The 16606-nt window shown below is 34.3% G+C and overlaps 1 long non-coding RNA gene across 1 annotated transcript; it reads right to left on the bottom strand.

Moving 5' to 3' along the window:
• Positions 1–952: 952 nt before the first annotated feature.
• Positions 953–5086, bottom strand: LOC149921091 (uncharacterized). The gene is made up of 3 exons (XR_016477422.1): positions 4950–5086; positions 3062–3304; positions 953–1058 (listed from the first exon to the last, which is right to left on the bottom strand). It is a non-coding gene; the product is annotated as an uncharacterized LOC149921091 (long non-coding RNA).
• Between the last annotated feature and the right edge of the window lie 11520 nt (positions 5087–16606).

Genomic DNA, 16606 nt, shown 5'->3' with positions numbered 1-16606 from the left:
CAGTTACTACACTATGATCTTAGCCTAAAGGCCGAGAAGCTTCGAGTCGCTGTTGGACTATATATATTTTCCCAAGAGACTAATTCAACGAATGCTATTTTAACTAAGAAAAACCTAATTTTTTTTTGGTATTTACAGCCCAACCGGACATTAAACAAACACTAGCAGCGCAGCTGGATGGTAAACAAGGTAATGTTAAAATTTACCTGCCAGAAATAACCTTTTTTCTCGGAAAAAGGATTAATAGTGAATATTTAAGTCATAAAAATCCCCGCAAATGGGAAAACCGTTCAAATAACAAATCTGCGCAACAGGAAAATCGCGCAAACGGGAAACTGCGCAAACGAGAAAACCGCGCAAACGGGAAACTGCGCAAACGGGGAAACCACACAAACGGGAAACTGCGCAATCGGGAAAAAGCGCGCAAATGGTAAATTGCGCAAATGACAAACTGCGCAAATGGGGAGCGGCGCAAATAGCAATTCCGCAAATGGGAAACGCGCAATTGGGAACGTGCGCAAACGAAAACTGCGGAAGTGGGAAGTGCGCAAATGGAAACCGCACAAATAAAACTGCGCAAGTGGACCCAAACCAAGTTTACATCCTTTATTCTGTCCGCTATAATTAACGCGCTAAAAATACAATTAAGTAAGAACACTAGCATCCGTTACATGAAGCAACGAGACCAAAGTTAAATAAGCATCATTCTATAGTACCGCTTTTTTCGCATCAGAAGCAGAGAAGATATCCAGATTACCATTTCATTCAATAGTACTATTGTGAGGTTTTTAATTTCGGGGATATCCCAGAAATGTAACGGCCATAAATCATTTTCTATATTATCAAATATATTTGCGGGAGAGCAATTGTCTAACCTTCAAAAGAGCACAAAACTGGAGTGAAAGAAAACCAAATCATCAATACTTTTTAATAATTCTATAAGTTAATTTTATTTACTGGACAAATGCTACAGTTCTGCCGTTGAGTGGTTGAACTGGCCGAACATTTCCGGAAATTGGCTGTTTGCACTTGTTCAAAAGATTAAAGAACGTGTTGTACTAAAATACAAAGTATATATTCATATAAATGTAAATTAAATATTCATTAAGATATATATATATATATATATATATATATATATATATATATATATATATATATATATATATATATATATATATATATATTATATATTGAATATATATTTATAAAACCACTCATACATGTACAGGGTGTTTCAAAACTATTAGTCTTATACTTCTGAAATCTTCAGGTAATATTTAATAAATTTGAGAAAAATAGGAATTTTTACTATATTGAACATTGTTTTTGACCAGTAGGTGGTATAAAAAAAGTTTCAAGGACAAAAGTTTTAGTCATACACTAAAATCTACAAATAAACTTTTTTCTGCCGTAAAAAGAAAAATTTTATGCTATGAAAAACCAGTCGGGACTACCTAAAATCAGCGTTCACTGAGCTTCGAAAAAAGCAATTTGAAAATGTGTTATCTTCATTACAAAAATTTAAAATATGGTTCAAAAGATTTATAGAAGTGATCGTGGCACGAAATTTTTGCTATGGATAATTAATGATTCGTAAGAAAGAGCAAACATTTTTTATCAAGTACAGAAAACGACATCAAAATCGGTTAAGCAGTCTTTGGATTATTAGTCAAATGGTGGAAATCGAGTTTTTCTGGGAATTTCCAAATTTCTAAAATTATTTTCGACACCATTGACGTCAGAAAATACGAAGCGTATCATTGGCTGCTTGTCTGTAATACATTTCTTTACATCTAGGATTAAAAGCAGGTGGATGTAACACCCAGGAAAAAATCCTACGAGGTAGTAATTGAATTAGGCATACACAAGGCTACGAAGGTTTTTCGCGCATAAAAACGTCGTATCGTACGCGTCGCGAAGCCCTTAAAAAATATTTTTTATTTCGATAATAAGCCTAATATTATGATTAAAAATATCTGGTTTCAAAACTTCGACAAGTAAACAGAATCTCTACAATTCAGATCCTTGTACTTGAGGAATAAAACTACAGCTTTGATTTGCTGAGTTTTTGCTCATGCTACGGAGGAGAAAAATTCGCGGCAAATTTCAGTATTTTGGGGAGCCAAAAAGGTCAGTTTCGGACACAAAATTCCACACTAAGGCTTAAAAATTGGTTTCGACAATGACATTATTGGATAGAGAACTTCCAGGGCTTTAAAACAACCCCCATTTTATAACTATCGAATTTTCGTGCAACCAACACCTTAATTGAGAATAAAACACAGTAATTTTTTCTGCTGCTACGATGCGGGTCTCGAAAACAAAAAAGAAACCATAATGTTAAATGACCACTGGATCATATCAAGGGATACGTGAAGGAATGCTACAATTATTCTTATTATTATTCTTATTATTTTAGTCATAAAGAATGGTCACCAGCGTCCGAAGTGATACCTAGAGTTAAAAGAGATCTTGCCGGCCAATAATGAAATGGGTCGTTTCGGCCAATTCATCGCCGACGGAACTCTGCGTTTACATGTTCGACAAAACCACGTTGTTTAGGTACTTGAGCACGGCAAACTCGTTTTTTAGGACGACGAAGTAGCTCTGCCTATTAAGACGGATTGGAAAAAACAATGGGACAAAAACACCATCTCGGAGAAAATCTGCCAAGATGTTTAATTATCTTGGTGGTAATGAAGAAATTCCCATTTAAGATTAACTTAAATCCACGTGTGTTAGCTTTGATGGTTCAATTGGTCATCTCTCACAACAAAACCTTCATCAGACACTAGGAGATATTCGTGAGACAAGTCAATGAGACATAACTACGAAAGTCATCTCTTTGCGCCATATCCTCATCATGAAGTGTTTAATAGATTTTCCCTTGGAAAGTATGAAAGTGGTGACGACTAAGATGTCTCCATATAAACCTTAGGACCATAGTTTTTTGGCCATTTTAGTATCAGTTTAACTCAAAGAACAGTACCTTTAATTTTGGGCAGACATATCCAAAACACCCTGTATACACATAAGCTTCAATTAAAAAGTTTTTAACCTGTTTTTTGCTGATTGAAATTGGCCTCTCTAAAACCACCCAAGTGACTACTTCCTGGCACAGCGGGGTCGTGAGAGATCCGGCATAGGTGTAGTACGCCTCACGCCCGCCTTTCCCCGGAAGCAACTGCGAAAGATTTATTGGGCCCTGAACTTTAATGGAATCTTTAACATTGGGATCCGCTATTCGATGAAGATTATCCGTTAGAAATTTCAGACCTTGCAAATCGTTATATCCTCGAACCTAATACCAGGAAGAAACCATTAAATACATGATTAGCCATCGCATTTGTGAATCAACCAACTGGCTATGGGTCTGGTCTAAGTCAAAAAGTAGTGGGAAGAAGGAAAAAGATAAGTTACACTGATTACGTCACATCGAAGTATGCGAGTCCAGTTATGATTATGGAGATAACGCAGTGAGTGCGGAGATTATGAATCGATTACAGAACGTTCACAGCGATTAAAGGCCGATACTAGCGAAAACGAACAGCTACATCGTTTACTTTTACCGAGTGAGTACATCAGCAAATACAGAGCTTTTTTAAATGTTAGATTACAAAGCGAGTACAGCGAGTATAGAGCAACAAAAGCGAGTACACTGATAACAGACCTCTTATAAAATGATTACGAAATATCTAATTTCGGTGATCACAGTTTGATAACAGTGATAACAAAAGGATAATGTTGATTATAATTGAATACACTAACCGTTATCATTTTAGTGTGTACACCGAGGACGGGAAGTGAATCTGAAGGTTATAGATTTTAACCCAAGAATCGTTGTACAACCATTTAGGTAGTTACTTGAAACGTCAAAACCAAATTTTTCGCAATACTCAAAAGCAATATTGAAAATTATGTTAAATTTTAACATAATTTTAGACAATTGGAATTTTTACAAGTATAAAAATACACTTAAAGCGAAAGGCTATATTTTCTTCATTCCTTTCTGGGACGAAATCTGAATTTGGTAAAAGCCCAAATGATCGAACGTCAGTTGATCGACACTTTTTCAGTTTTTATATTGCCGTATTAGAACTGCAAGCTTAAGAGTTGGCTTAAAATCAATTTAATTAAAAGCCCAATTGGCTGTACTAGTTGACTGTACTAATCAGTGGAATACGATGTCGCCAGGTACGATTCCCGGTGAAATTTTGGTATACTGTTTCTGAACAAATAATAAGGTGTTCCTAGGGGTTAGGTAAGTCTAGGTTAGGTTAATGTAAGGTTATGTTAAGGTTAGGTTTAGATTAGGTTTAGGTTAGGTTATGGGAAGGTTAGGTTAGATCAATGTTAGGTTAAGGTTAGTATTAGGTTAGGTTAGTTTAGGTGAAGGTTAAGTTAAGGTTGGGTGTAGGTTATGTTAAATTAGGGTTAGGTTGGTTAGGTTAGTTTCGGGTTAGATCAGGGTTAAGCTGAGGTTAGGTTAAGGTTAGGTTAGGTTAGGCTTAAATCATGTTCTGCAACATTGTAGATTGTAGATATGACTAGGAATTTTAGGCGAAAAGCCGATAGAAGCTATAAATCATCATGGAACAGATTCTTATATGCATAACAAATCATGCTATAGAACGATAAAGCACTATTATCTTCAGACCGGTAGATGAAATTTCGACGTCACCTGATCATTTAGTATTGCTAAAATTTCCAATATTTTTTCCTTAAAAAGACACTAACTGAATACCAAAGTTGTTTGAAAGTTTTAACGATAAAATCCCTAAAAAGAGCACAATTTGGCTGGAGCCCGACAAACGGAAAACACTTAACACACAGCAAATGTGTCGATCAATTGGTCTTTACATCCATTTTTTAAAACACCAAAAAAAGGTGTCGGTCAAATGGTGTTCGATCATCTGCCCCAAATCCCGAATTTAGATAGAACATACCTTACGACAACAAAGACACCTATTACAAGGAGTCCATCAGCGTGTTTCGATGCTTCTTTAATACTTTGATATTTAGAGTTGAAATGAACGAAATGAATCTGGAAAAACAGTTTTATTTCATTATTTGGGCGACTCATCTGAATTATTCATACAGTATCGTTTAATTATTTTTCGTGATGAGCTAGGACATTCGGCTCCTGGCCTATATTCGGCGAAGGGGTCAATTCCTTAAGTCAGTGACTTCCATCATCGTTTCCTTATCATGTAAAGACTCACTTCAAATAGGGGGAGAGTGGTGGAGAATGTTCTATACGATATGTTAAGTTCAAAGGAACCAGCTAAGGACTACATTGTAAAGTTTTTAAATTTCTTAAAATTGGTTTAGGGTTTACCTTTTTTATCCTTTTTCATAATTGACTTATTCGATATTTGGATCATCCTTTGCAATACAGTCCATACGTGTAGGTGGTTCCTTATAACATAAATAACTATTAACCTTAAAATTATCACCACCTCTTTTAGCTACTATACACAGACTCTTTGCAGCAGCCGTGCTATTTTTCATTGCCGCTGCACTCGCGATGGTCTCTAATATCTGACATTTTTAGACTAAACTAATTTTTAAAGAGTTTGTTGGATTTGGTTCGCTTGACGCTGTCTTGCGATTGGTCAGCAGCACGGTCCGTTTGTGCGGTTGTAGCCTTGCCTCTCCCTGTACAGCCGCTGTTTTGGGCAGACAGTGGCGTGGTCCGTACGCGGTTGCAGCAACCTCGACCTGTGATTTGCTGCGTCTTCCCGTCACAAGTCACCTTCAAGCCTATCTCCTCGCCTCTCTCGTCCACCGCCGCAATGACTCCGTGCCATTTTGAAACTCTGGTCACTTATTGAGATGTAGTTCGGTTTCGTTGTCTTGGCGCTGTCTTGGGTTTGGTCAGCGGCACGGTCCTTTTGTACGGTTGTAGCCTTGCCTCATCCCGTACAGCTGTTGTTTTGGGGAGCCAGCAGCGCGGTCCGTACCTGGTTGCAGCATCCTCGACCTGTGTTCTGCTGCTTTTTCCCGACTCAAGTCACCTTCAAGACTTTCGCCTCGCTGCTCTCATCCCCAGCCTTCTTACGGGACTTTTCGTAATATTTCAACTCATCGGGATGTAGTTAGGTTTGGTAGACTTGACGCTGCCCTGAGATTGGATGGCAGCACGGTCTGTTTGTGCGTTAGTAGCCTTGCCTCTTCCTGTACAGCTGCTGTTTTGGGCAGGCAGCAGCGCGGTCCGTACCTGGTTGCAGCAGCCTCGACCTGTGTTTTGCTGGTTCTTCCAGTCTCCGGTCACCTTCAAGTCTGCCGCCTCGCTGCTCTCGTAAGCCCCCTCCACTTCCGGTTGGGTCTCTCAAAATTAACTTTCAATTTTCATCGTATAAGTTTTTTGCGTTTGCTCCGGCTCGCCACCTGCAACCATTATATTTCTCATTTTGTAACTATAGTTTAATCTTCATTTTTGTATGCGCTCCGGCTCGCCACCTGCAGCCATTCCCTTTACCATTTAGTTAGTAATGTATTATTTTAATTTCAAGTTTTGTATTCGCTCCGGCTCGCCACCTGCAGCCATTATCTATTGTATTAATTAACTAATTTAATTTATTTTGTAAAGGTAAATAACCATACGTTGTTACTTTCCATCTTTCGACGCCAATAAAGGCCATGTTTTGAAACAAAAAAACTCTCTCTCTCTCTAAATATATTAATTATTAATTCTTAAACAAAAAAAAACAAAAAACTTTCTGTTAACGATGTCATTTTTGATTGAGTTGGTACCCTGTGTGTTTCGCAACCTTTTATTGTAAAGGCAGTATACTTTTTAATTTTTAATAAAAGTAATTTCATTATCTCTCTCTCTCTCTCTCTCTCTCTCTCTCTCTCTCTCTCTCTCTCTCTCTCTCTCTCTCTTTTTTGGGATTAGTGAGTCCCCCATCTTCTTTGAACAATCCGCTCCGAGATATAAACCCCTTTCCCTCTCTGCCCCCGTTTCTTTCAACTAGTCCGAATTGAGGGTTGCCATTGCTCAGATTCAAAATTCATAATTAACTTTTAAGTAGAGAAAGTAAAACAAAACAAACAATTACAATTATTACAACAGGTTAAATTTAATTGTTGAAGGCTCGGTTCCCAGGGTATCCTTTAGGCTAAAAGGGCACTTATGGTTTAGCTTAAATACCCTTACGTCGAACATTTTTAAGCATAACGAAGGTTAATCTTAAGGGTAACGAAAGGCAATACCTTTATAGAATTAAAACACCCATAGTAGTACCATGGGGGGGGGTGCACGGGTGAAGTGGGAATTGTTTCACTCGTGCACGGCGTATATTTCAGGTAATTATTTCTGGATTCCTAACTGAACTAAATAGACAAAATCAGCTGACCAGCCGAGAGATGCACAGACTATAGACTGATATTTAATTTACAATAAGAAGTGGTTCCTTGAAAAACCTTGCAAAGGGAACACTTCAACGGAATTAAAATTCTTCTTCATCATTCACTGGGCCCAAGCAATTTTTCTCAATGTAATACTTGCCTCCATCGGAAACCACCAGTTGTTAATGAGATGTTCCGAGCCGTTTTTTCTCCCGAAATGAAAGTGGAACGAATGCATTTTGAATACATTTTTCAGAGCCACACCGCCAGTTAGAGAAATCTCTTTTGCCAGCACAATTTTCACTAGAATTAAAATTTCCATAATAGTTAGTTATTTTTAAACCAAATTTAAAACTTATAATTACTACTCAGTGGCGTAGTAGTGCCCCACACGAAGCCAAACTTACCACTGTCGGTCTGCTATTCTGTATTTCCAATGATAATTTTAAATGAAAATATCTTATATGGTTTATATAATGATTTTATCTATTGTTTCAATCTTTGTTACATTACTTAAACTGTGTAACTAGAACTTAACAAAAAATATATAAATGTAACATACATAATTTATCTATTCTTTCTTTTGGATTTTGTGTTTCCTTTACCAACATTTTCTATAATTTTCCTTTTAAATTAAAAAATAATGGACTGGAATATTTTCGCGGCAGTCCCAGAGGCTGCAATGAACGAAGCTCTTTTCTCTTTTGAACCACATTCCAGAGACATTTTCCTCCTCCCTCCCGAGACAAGGGGAATACTACCAGGGTTTTCAAAACTCTTTAATTTTTAAACCCAGACCCATCGGGTTTTATTGTTTTTTTTTTGTGTTTTATTAAAATTTAGGCTCACAAGTTAACAATACCAAAATCGACGTATTTCGACTCGTGATAGTAATAAAATGTAAGACATTTCTAGTAAAATCTATGAACCATATATTTAAAATTTTTTAATATCACACCAAAATATATAAAAATGCTTTTAAAGTTAACCATTAAATGGCGATAGAGTTTTCACTTTTCTATGAACTAAGTTCTAATGAATCTTTGAAGCATAGTAGCAGACAGCAGTAGCTTTTATCTTAAAATTGCGCACACATTATCTACTTTTTTCACTGAGGTTTGTGTTATAGTTTAAATTTTTAATTAACCTCAACTATTATTTACCCTCTGTCTCAGTCTCTAAGCCTTACTGCAGATCATAGAATGTCAAATGTAATCATTGCGATGAACAGATAAGTTCAAAAATTTAAAGAATCAAGACACATCTTAAGAAATGCAAACGTTGTGTTTCAAATACTAGTACTGAAAACTGAAAACACAGATTTACTAAATGATTATACCACTGAGCTACGACCTCTTACTGACAATTGGGTGTTCTTATCTAATTTCGACAGATATAAAGCGACCGAAAACAGCTCAAACGTCGGAGGATCAGAAAAATAAAATTGATAAAGCAGTAGCCTTGGTTTTTTATTCGAATAACATTGCGTTCAATGTTACAGAAAGTAATGACTACAGAGCTAGGATGAATTCCGAATTCATCGCAATTGGTGGAAGTTTGATGGATGCTACAGTAAATATAATCGAAGATAAAATGAAAGATGACCTTGAATCTGCCATTTTAACTTTTGTACAAGATGGCTGGTCAAATGTTCGAGATGACCCGATTCTTGCTTCAAGTGTTCAAACAGGTATTAAATCGTTAGATACACATGACGCTGCTACAATGAATAAATCTACAAACTATTGCGCAAGCCAAGCCGAAGCAAGTATGAAATTGCGCGAAGAAAAATTTGGAAAATGGTATTTGCTTTATTAAACGACAATGAAGAAAATGCGACAGATTTTAAAAGAAACAAATCCATAACTTATTATTTAATAAACCTGGTTGAAAATGAAGTTACACCAAAAATCATTCTCAAACTTGTGCTAGAAATACAGAAATATTGCCGAAATGTCCAAATGGCTCATGGGTGGCTATGTGAAAGGAAGGGCTGCATGCCTCAAATCCCAAATGATAGAAGATGGAGCTCCCAATTAGGTTGAATTCGAACATACATAGCCAATTAACAGATATTTAGAAATTAGGTCCGAAAATCAAGTTCTGTGATATAATAATAATAATAATAAATTCGTAAAGCTCTAGACCAAATCCTATGTGATCCATACACGCCCCCCCCCCTTGAGGTTTTTCTGTATCCGCCACTGAGGTGATCAATCCACTCTTTTAGACGCCGTTGAAATTTGGTGCGACGTTTTAGGAAACGAAGATCTGCAGTCATGCAAAGAATGTTTTGAACGAAGATTTGAGCAAGCAGTTACCCCTTGACGTTTCTTGGCGAATATTATGGATCCAAAATACAAAGGACGGATAATAAACTCCGAACAACAGAGACAAACAGAACAGTGGACAGAAGAAATTAGAAACTTGAAAAGGGTTTTTGTGCATTCTTTTTGGCGTTGCATTGCTGTCCTGGAAATTCTGCCTCAATTGGGCGTGTTTTTTCCTCATTTGGACATGTTTGGTTTATGTTAAGGAATCTATTAGGAGCTCAGAAAGCTCAGATATTAGTGAAAATGTATAGGTTTTGTCGAGCAGAACCAAAGCACTGGTAAAACTAGGGCTTTTCCTTTGACTCTTTTTTTTAATTTTCACCCTTTGAAGTCTAAAACTAAACTAAATACGAATAAACATGTGTTAAAACTACAATAAGTGTGAACTGACACTTTCTTATATAAAAAACCACCCCCTTTTTTAAAGTTAGTTAAATAGTGGTTTTTTTAAGTGGGTCAAAACCCTACCCTTAATATGCGGATCTTTATATTTTGAACCCTGAGTACCACCACGACAGGGGGAATACTCTCGTATCGTCTCACCTTTATCATTATCTTGAAGAATAAGACAAGTTCGCCAACATGGCGATAATATCATTTCATTGCGCAATTCAAAGTGTTATTTCACACTTTGTATAATCGAAAACAAAAAAGTGGCAAAGACACAAACATATTAGTACAAGCATAAGAAACATAATAACTATAAGCATAACAATTCAATCTAATCTAATTACCGGAAGCACCAATATGGCACCGATAGCCAAACTGTTTCCTCCACGAAACGCATTAAAAAAATTTAAATCAAGTAATCTTTATAGCTAAATACTTGAAATACTTAGTCCTTATAGTCTAAACAAAACGATTTGAAATAGTAACTACCAGAACAGAGAAAAAGAACCTACCGTTCCCAATTTAGAAGCAGCCTATTACCGCTTGGGCACCTTGGGGTTGGCGAGATGCGTTTGCCAATAAGGGAGGAAGAAAAAGAGTTGTTTTGACAATGAATATTATTCTCAGTGGAAATTTGAAATAAAACCACTATTGAAGTATGAAAACCAAATATAAAATCCTAGAATATATACAAAACTAGCCATACCTATCTTGGTATCGAGAGTTAATCTTGGTAACTAATACATGGTAGATCTAATTTGAGGAAATGTGCTTACCAATATATGAGTCAGTCCCATATCTGTGGCAAGTTTAGTTTTTTCTGTATCTTTTAAATACGATTGCCCAAAATTGGTTAACTTTATATATAAGATTGATTAAATTACTTTTATAACAATATATAGTCCCATCGCGAGATTGGCAGACTATCTAGTCACCATGTAACACGCCTGAGTCAGAGTTACCAGGTATAAGGGACGTCCAACAGCCCAAACGGAAATTAACCTAGCCACATTAAATAATGTTTAAAATAATATTTGCTTTTTGCCAACCTTTTTATTTAGTATTATTTTACAAAATACTGTTACTAAGCATTATTTACTGAAATGCCGTTATTTACTATTATACACCAAAATACCTGTATTATCCAAAATACTGTATTGATCAAGAGAGTTAGTTTATCAAGATAAGAGTTTTCAACTGCCGTCTCGATGTAGACGACCCCAAGCAGACACCCTATGATTTCTAAATTGAAGCTTAATAAGCACCATCTGTCGCAATTCCCGATAAGCTTAAATTTAAATAAAAGGCAACTTTTGCCATGGCGCTTTCAATTCTGAGAAATATAAACTAAATGGATGCGAGGAAAACTTATGCCAGGCAGTGAAACTTCAGATTTATCTTTCATCAATTGGTCAGTGCCCTTTCAACTTTACCTACAGCCCAAGGTGACAGAATCGAAACCCTTTTAGGTCACCGAAAGGGGCGATGACGTGTCGAGTGGGTGCATACGCGTCTCTTAAGGTGGTACCTTGGGTATTAGTCTAGCTGATTATAATACGTGGGGAGTTGAGTAGTCTGATGCTGATGAATATTCTTTTTCCTACGAACAATATATGGCAATTTGCAATCTCCTTTTGCGGTAACAGCTTTACCAGCCCGAAATAAGAAAACATTTACAAGAAAATATATAAACAATTGCACAACCTGTATGACCATCATTCGTTATTTTGGCACCATTTTGCGTCTTAGCGTAATCCGATAACTTTAAACTTGTTGGGAACCACCACAATCGAGCCAAGCGTGTGTTTATGTTAATCGGAGATTGACGACGACCATTGCACGTTGGGTAGAGCTTTGGCCAGTAGTAACGATCTGTAATATTAAAAGATTTCGTTGTTAACTTAATTTGAAGTCATATCGGCTAAATTTCTGTTTATACTAATTTGTGGGAGAAGGTTTAGACTGAAATTTTTTAATTGTTGGTTGTGATATCAAGGGTTTTTTCTAATTTTAGTTTATCGTAGCTATATTTTAAATGATAAAATATTTTAGTTCTTCATTTGACCATATCCGATGCATGATGAATAAATTAAGAATAAATGAATATCTTACCACAAAACTTTAAAATGATCAACAAATAAAACGATTAGTGTTCATATTTTTTTATATACATAATTGACTAAAAAGCACTCCATTAGTCATGGCATATTTGGTTTTATCAACTTACACGAATAAGAATATTCTCCTTTTAAGATTTTGACGTCGCTTCCTGAGCCGTTCTCATTACCCTTAAGTTTATTATCTGCTCAGAACAAATATTATATTTAGTACCATTATTTATAATAAAAATACTCGGGTACTACACATATGTAAGATTTTAACATTATATAAAATATATTTATAAAAAATGGTTTTCGTTAAAACACTGAGCATTGATGCTATACACTGTATTAACGAATTATTTTTACCCAAACACTTTGGAAAATTATATCTGGAGACGATTTACTGTACAAAAACTTATGCAGATCTATGTATTTTCAAAAAAATTGGCTTTAAAATGCTAGGTTTCTTTGGTGATTCCAGCGTCCGCTTCTTGACTAACGTAAACAAAGATGAAAAAGGAAGATACACATTTTAGGGACATATCTCTCAATTGGGCGGAGATTTGAAAGTGGGTGAAACTTGTGGTTGTAACCAACTTCCTTATTTCTATGACGTTCGTTTACCAAAGCAAATGAAAAAGTAACTGATTAATCGTTTGGAGTACAGTCATTTTTTTATTTCATTTAACATTTCAAATTTAATTGGCGGCCATATGTTTTTCTTGCACAAATAGTTTTATCTTTGCGTGATATGTAGATCCATGGTGTAAGGGGAACTGCTAATCAAATTTTCGTTCTACAGTTTTGATGATGTAGTATAGGTGGACTTGGGTACGTTTAAAGCGAATACATACCTAGCTACGAAATCCTGGCATTACCTCAGCATGATTGGGTATAAAACATTCCTGCTTAGGGATGAATAGTCAAGAATGCTATCCCCTCGGGAAATATTCATATCTTAAGATTCAATTTCGGTAAGCGTTTAATAATGGTATTGTTCCCAGTACTTTAAAATCATTATCAAACCTTTTTATTAATACGCATTGAATGAACATTAATTGAAGCGCCTTTTTAGCAACTTATTCAATAATATCCGAAACACGAGCGTTAATATTTTTTTGGGTAATTTAAGTTACGAAACGCGCAAAAAGTTGGAGGGTGCCAAAAACATTTTGAGAAGGGGTAATTCTAACCCTGGCTCCTACGTTTCTGAAAAAAAAAAAAATATTGTCTATTAATGTAAACCTGTATTTTTTTGGTATTTTCATGTTACACTTTTAAAAGGCATAACTGCAATTTCTCACAAAAACAGTCGCTATTACAAAAAGAATGGTTTTACAGGAGAGTAACGTACTTCGGTTCCATTGGCCATGAACCAGCAAAGGCAGAATCACACCAATGTGGACGAATAACTTCATTTCTATGAAAACCCAATTAGAAAACTACATTAAAAATTTGCTTAAATTTGAGACATCGACGAAGTTGACTTCAATTCAAAGATGGTTTTTACTAAATTTACTTTCGATTTACTAATACTAGCCGTGTCCAATATACTTGCGTGAGTCTTATTTGGAGTTCATATTTTCAAGGTATTATAAAAGATGCTAGGCTTAATAAATTTAATTAATTAATTAAATGAACCAGATTTTTTAAATGCTAATTTTGTAAATAAAATTAATTATTTTAGTTCATTTGTTTATTTATTAATATAATATAGTTTAATTATTTAGTAAATAAAATTAATTATTTTAGTTCATTTGTTTATTTATAATATAATATAATTTAGTTTGACTATTTAGTTTAATCATTTAGTAAATACGATTAAATAATTTAGTTCATTTGCTTATTAATTAATTTAGTTCATTTGCTTATTAATTAATTTAGTTCATTTGCTTATTAATTAATTTAGTTCATTTGCTTATTAATTAATTTAGTTCATTTGCTTATTAATTAATTTAGTTCATTTGCTTATTAATTAATTTAGTTCATTTGCTTATTAATTAATTTAGTTCATTTGCTTAATTTAATAATTAAGTTTTAGAATTTAGTTAAACAATTTAGTTTAATAATTAAATTTATTAATATAGTATAATAATGTATTATTTAATTTGTTTGTTTTTTTATGTATAATTGCGTTGCGTTGTGTTTAATTCATTAATTTGTTTATTATATTATTATAATTTGATTCCTTAATTGTTTTACTATATTATTATAATTTGTTTAATTTATGGGTTTATTATAATAATTTAATTAATTAATTGGTTTATTTTAATAATTTAATTAATCAATTGGTTAATTAAATTAATATGATTAAATAATGGGTTTCATTTATTATTAGAATTAATTAATGGGTTTATTATATTAATTGAATTATTTAGTGGGTTTATTATATTAATTGAATTAGTTAATTGGTTGATTATATTAATTGAATTAAGTAATAGGTTTGTTATATTAATTGAATTAATTAATGAGTTTTTTAAATTAAATTAAATTAATAAATTAGATAATTATTTACATTTTATTATTTAATTAGTTAGTTATTTAAATTTAATTAATTAATTACTTAATTGGTTTATTATATTAGTTTAATTCATAAATTGGTTTATAAAATTAAATAATTTCCTTAATAAATTGATTTATTATATTGATTTATTATACTAATATATTTCATAAATTTTAATATTATATTAATTTTATTTCAAAAAAGAAAAAATATCGAAGTTCATCAATACCAAATTGAGTAAATTGCGGAAAACCGTTGAATTTCCGAAAATATTCGCAAATTTTTCATCTTTTAGTTGCAGTAAAAACGAAATCCAAGTTTTTTTAAATATGTTTGTCCATCTTTAATAATCCGGGTAGAATTAGGATAAGAGTTATTTTTCAACTTACTTATAGCAATTGACGTCAATTGTTGTATGAAGAATTTTTGATCTTACGAAAATTAGCAAATGTTCTTGAAACGCAAATCAAACTGAAGTGCTGCTCAAATCGCGAGCCGAGTATACGGTGCCACGTCGTTTGGGACGTTGCAAATCATCGGAATAAATTTTTTTTATTTAATTTACGTCAATATGGCACACGTCTAACGCACTACTCAACATGTAATTGTTTTCGGGGAAAAGGCACAGGCACGAGTCCTTAGACCTGTACTTCACAAGTACTTCATCATTGTATAACAGCTTTGAAGATTTACTCTCGTGAAAAAACTTCCTGGCTGAGTGTGTTCGTCATTTATTCTAATCTAACTCTAGCCATAGACAATGCATCGCTATAGCACTAGTCCCTTTCTAGTGATGTTATTTCCAACTGGTTTTCACAAAAACATTAGCGAGAAAGTCAAACTTTTTTTCGGATTATTTTAAGCTTCTGGTTAACGTTATTCAGTTCATCTCGACATGGCCGTAAATGCGATAAGCATTACCGGATTTGATTGAAATTTTCCACACAACTTCATCTAGCTTTATCTTTCAGCCCAATTTTATAAACAGTTAGATAGCCCTATAGCCCGTTAAAAACTAAAATTTATGGCGAAATCCGCGTAAAATATATTAAGTGGTTAATTAATAATAAAATAAAGAAATTTCGGGAAATTGAAAAGCGCACGTCCGCTGCGACACCTTGTGAGAAATCAGTGAGACAGAAAAACAAAATAAATGCGCGTTCCAGTTTTACGAGACCTAAGCCTAAATTGCGCGATTTTGAAAGTTGGGATAGTTCGTAATTCGCTCACTAAGGTGCTGCTGGCGCTGGCGATACACCTTAAGATGGCGGCGAAAATTCAAACCCAAATACTTGGCGTTATTTTGCGTTTTAATTTTTAGGCCAAAAACTATTTTATCTAGACAAAATAAGGTACGTGTAAGTATAGTGAACGTATTGTTGATCTTTTGATATGCAAATAAGGCGGTATTTGGAAAAGCTTGGCCGTTCCCCTTTATGATAACAGGATACTAAGGCTATGGCTTAGTCAATGATAACTGTTTCTAACAGGAATGATGTACGTTGGTCTTGAGTAGTAGTAATAGATTAACATGAGCATGATTTAAACCAGATATTATTTAACTCCGATTTATATATAGATCTATTAGTATACGTATGAGGATTATACCTTAAGAATTACAGGCAAGAACTATTGCTAACTTAGCTACGTGCAATTAATTGGTATTAGGATTACTTAATGGACGTACCCCACTCACCCTAACCATATAGTCCGAACTAAAACAGCCATCTTTACACCATGATCAGTAATGGGGAGGCTCTGCTCATGAGCGATAGCATTCAGACTGCAAGCTAATTTTCAAGCTATTCAGACGAGCTGAATTGACCAAATTGAATTGTTGATGAGGAAGGGTGTGCAAAATACTTTTTGAAACCAAATAATTCCGTTCGAATACCAAATCGAAAAACACTTGAAATAGCTAT

The sequence above is a fragment of the Leiobunum rupestre genome, chromosome 11 (assembly GCF_980474605.1).
Source record: "Leiobunum rupestre chromosome 11, qqLeiRupe1.1.hap1, whole genome shotgun sequence".
Lineage (NCBI taxonomy): Eukaryota > Metazoa > Arthropoda > Arachnida > Opiliones > Sclerosomatidae > Leiobunum > Leiobunum rupestre.
The sequence above is the reverse complement of the archived record's forward strand: the minus strand, read 5'-3'. Positions and strand labels throughout refer to the sequence as shown.